Source organism: Octopus bimaculoides, chromosome 13, assembly GCF_001194135.2.
Source record: "Octopus bimaculoides isolate UCB-OBI-ISO-001 chromosome 13, ASM119413v2, whole genome shotgun sequence".
Taxonomy (NCBI): Eukaryota; Metazoa; Mollusca; class Cephalopoda; order Octopoda; family Octopodidae; genus Octopus; species Octopus bimaculoides.
The window spans coordinates 62,311,430-62,316,027 of NC_068993.1; the positions used below are offsets into that span (position 1 = coordinate 62,311,430).

General features: G+C 33.4%; 1 protein-coding gene and 1 long non-coding RNA gene across 4 annotated transcripts in view; one reads left to right on the forward strand and one right to left on the reverse strand.

The window, feature by feature from the left end:
- The window catches only part of LOC106881302 (glycine receptor subunit alpha-1), a 236,793-nt gene that overhangs the window by 148,805 nt on the left and 83,390 nt on the right, over positions 1-4,598 (reverse strand). The window lies entirely within an intron of this gene.
- The window catches only part of LOC128249310 (uncharacterized), a 45,393-nt gene continuing 41,494 nt past the window's right edge, over positions 700-4,598 (forward strand). The window contains exon 1 of the long non-coding RNA XR_008265407.1: positions 700-1,467. This is a non-coding gene — a long non-coding RNA (uncharacterized LOC128249310). The remainder of the gene's footprint in view (positions 1,468-4,598) is intronic.

Here is a 4,598-nt window from a genome sequence, read left to right on the forward strand (position 1 = left end):
ATATATATATATATATAGGGTTTAGAAAAACTGAAGGACCTCTGCAATAAGTATGTGAATCCGAGAGGGGAATATGTTGAGTAAAATCGTAATCAACTGATCCCCTTGTATTTCCTTTTACCAAAGGGCAGGAACTTTTCAGTACCCCCTCGTATGAGTATACTTTGTTGTCGGGTACATAGACAATATGAAGCAATAAAGACAGCAATCTCAGAAATTTGGAGGAGGGAATTTGTGTCCATGAAAGTTTCACATTGATCGACTTGCCAGTGCTGTCTTCATATATTAATCCATGTAGTTTGAAATTAAATCGTGCTGCCCAAATTTATGCTATCTTAAAATAGTAGGATTATTTCGAACACCAAACCTGTTCTAAGCAAGTGCACTGATTCTACAATTGATTCAAATTCTTTAAAGAACACACTGTAGTTTCAGTTTGATTTACGATTTGCGATTGCATATTTTATCTTACGCAACCGTTTAGTTCTTTTCTTTTTTTTTGAAAGGTGATTCTCAGAATAGATAAAGCTATAAATGACAGCGTGTAAATAGTGGGTTAAGAAGCATTTTGAGTTGACACAGTTTATCTGTTTCGAGATTTACTGTTCCAAATAAGAATTATAACTTATATTTTATATTGAAATTAGATATTAATGGGATTATTGTGTTGAAATTGTATTTTTTCTTTTTTTTATTATGAATAGAAATGAGTTTATATCTATGATAACACAATCAGATATCAGATTGTGAATCTAGATTTTAGCGGTTGTTGACCATATTTGATAACTATGAGACAGTATTTCGAAAGGAAAGCGAAATAATCCTGGAGTGGCTTATACAATATCCGTTTCAGTATTGGTCAGACTAGCATGTATTTGTAATGAAACAGTCGAAAAGACAATATTGATGCAATATCTAAGCTCCACAGTAAATAATCGTCTGCTAAGGAAAGCCATTTATCCAAAATATTGCGTTTCGAGACGAAAATCAATGCAATTCGTAATCTGTAAATTATTCATTAAATTGATGGAAAAAAAACCCCTCTGTCTGTACAGGAAAAAATTTGAAATCGCCAAACATGACAAGGAAATAATTATTTTAATATTTCGCTTAATTATGCGGATTTTCAAAACTTACTGTTACGTTGATCATATGGTGCAGAAGAACACAAGGGTTTAGGGAACTTTCATTAAGTGGAAATCTAAGTTTAGTTCTATTTTAGAAAAAAATAATAACTGCGTCGTTACAATTACAAACCATATTCAATTTTGCACAGCAGGAAGTAAATCCAGTATCACCAACTAACTTGACGGAAGCCAATTCTTTTGTCAGTGACTATTGATGAATTATAGGACTTATCCACTAAGCGAACCATTTTTTATGTCTCCTCCATCAATAAGGACGAAAATGTAAATGAATATTTTATAGGATTTGAAGAAATTGCTTGCATGCTGTTCATTTTAACAGGTATTTATGTTCACTGGTATCTATGCCCATACACACACACACACACACACACACACACACACACACACACACACACACACACACACACACACACATATCTATATGTAAGGTGTGTTATGAGCATTTATAGGATATAATCCTATACAAACTCAACAAAAAGTTGAGAATGGAGAAGAGAAGAGGTTAAAAGTTATATAAAATTGTAATCCATGCATCCGATCGTTTCAAATGACTCCCACAAAACAGACTCCACAAAGCAAAAATGTTCTAATTGAAGTCAAATTTATCACACACACACACACACATACACACACACAAACACACGCATGCACGCACGCACACACACACACATACACACACACACACACACACGTCATCGTGTTTGTATGTGTATGTGTGTGTATGCATGCATATTTATGTCCTCATGTTTTAAGTGCATGCGTTTATGTCATATTTTAAGTACATGTATTTACGTCAACAATTATTGACGTCTGCACGTATTTTCCATGGTGTATGTTTACCTCCATGTACATTTATGTACGCATGTTTATGTACGTGTATTTAGGTTCATGTATTTACATCCATGTCGATTTTAACTCCGTGTCTTTGTGTATGTTTCGCCCACATGATATTTAATCTTTACCTACGCTTATGTACGTGCTCATGTGTATTGATGGCCTCTTGTGTGTAATTAGATGTGTTGACGTAAGTGTATTTATGAAAGAGATTTATAACTTTACTTATGGTCAGGTGCATTTATGTTCGCGGGCAAAATAACAACCGGAATTGTGGAAAATATATAAAGATTTGGACATGCAACATAACAAACTGCACGGGAAAGTGTATGATGATTGGTTTTAAGAAAGTATCGAAGCTATATAAATTGCAGAATATTTAGTGTGCTGCTGCTCCTAGCAATTACAATTTATTATAGTTAAAAGCGCGAACGTCTTAACATCAGCAACAATTCTATGGTTACAAGGAAGATTTGTGTTGACTTCAATTTAAAGAAAAAACAAACAAAAATGTGAAAATATATAAAATATACTACAGCTAAGAATGAAATATTGAATTGAAATAAGCTATACAAAGCCGCAAATTTTCTTTTCCGAAATTAGGTAGTTTTTCTCGAAGAGACACTCGTTCTTGGTCAGTTACTAGTTATTCAGATATATCAGTAATACTAGACAAAATTGCTTCTGAATCAAATCACTAATCTTGCAACGATGCTCTTTCATACATATATTCCTGGTGACAATATTTTGCATTAGTTTCACTGATAATTTCTCAGGTTTTTCTAAGATTTAACCAACCTTTATGGCATGCATCCATTGTGATCTAGCAGTTGCATACGAGCAAACATAGTATTTAACTGCAGATTATGTAGATTAAAACGTAGGACTATGTAATTAACGATATTTATGTTTTAGTTAAAACAATTTCAGACATAACACAGAATCCGTTGCTAACAGGAGAAGCGATAATCATAGTCATAGGTCAAAGCTTCCAAGTAATTTGATTGAACAGAATTACCGCCAAAACAATTACGATCGTATATTCTCGTTAAAGGTAAGGGTTTTCTCTAAATTTAATTTCTGTTCTATAAACTCTGTGTCTTGTTCCCTGTAAAATAGATCAGTTGCAAAATTTATTGAGAATCCTGATCAAATGAGTTTGGATTTGTTATTTCTCCACACATTACTCACTGGTTGCTGTTAAAATTTAACAGCAACCAGTGAGTAATGTGTGGAGAAATAACAAATCCAAACTCATTTGATCAGGATTCTCAATAAATTTTGAGACGTTTCGAAGAAAATTCCCACAGTCCGCAACTTTAATCGGATCCATTCGTTACTTACCATTTTGTCTATGGGTTGGTTCTTCAATATGTGAATAATCAGTATCTGTGCTATAAAGATTGAAGGCATTGAGCCAATCAGCCATGAAGAAAGAAAGACTCAGTTGTTTTGCCTTGTTAAATATTGCTCAAAATTAATTGGAAGTGAAAGCCATTGAAAGAAAGAGATTATCTGCGTAGATTTTATTCTTCCGGTTAAACTAAAGATTTGTAAGATCCTTCCTCGGACTAGCGCTGCTTTTTCATTGTCAGTGTATTTATATTTCAAAGCATAAATGGCCCGTAGCAGCTTTTCCGAATTTTCTGAATATATACAAATAATATCCTTTCAAATTTTGCCCAATTAATCTTTGAAGTTAGATATGTACGCACATTGATGCCCACGTGTCCACAAAGACTTAAGTTGACATTGTTCACGTCTGCGTGTATTGATGTTCACATGTATTGAAGCTCAAATGTATTAATGCTCACTTGTATTTAGGCTTACGTGTATTTGTAATATATTTTTCGATTGTATAAGTATTGCTGCAAATATTGTATTACCACCACATTTTCTATTTAATTGTATATGAAGCTACAACGCGAATTATTTACTATTTGCTGTTGCTGAATCCCACAGCGATTCACCCTGAGCTAAGCTATTATCAAAGTTATTTCAGTTTCAGCCACCTACGTCTTTTTTCATATAGAAGACTACATAGTCTAAAGTTTCTCTCTTTTGCAAAGAGAGTAGTGTGTGTCTTGAAGAAGATTTCACTGATAATAACCAGGAGATTTGCTTACTGGCTCGAGTATTGTTTATTAGTAGCTGTAAGCTCTAAAATATCTGCCAGGGTTGCGTCAACGTAATCACCACTTCATAAGAAATCATAAACTTTCACAGATCTGATGGCAAAAACGCCGCTTCTTGACATACTAAATCGTTCAGGACAGTTAAGCTCATCTGACCATTATACTCACGAGGCCAAATAAGTTTGAAAAATATTCTGACATCGTAAGGATCAAATACAATTCAGCTTATATTTCGTTATTCTATGATCGAATTTGATTTCTATATGGAAAGAAGGAAAATGGCATTGGAAATTGAAGATGTTTGTACGCATTTCTTCGAACGTCAGTAGCAAAGGGAACTAAATCCGATATGAATTAAATAATAGGAGATATGTTATTCCGTCCCATATTTGACAGCCTAACACCTCATTTTCGACATTGTTATTGCCATATATATATATATATATATATATATATATATATGTTATGTTGATTCCTAATG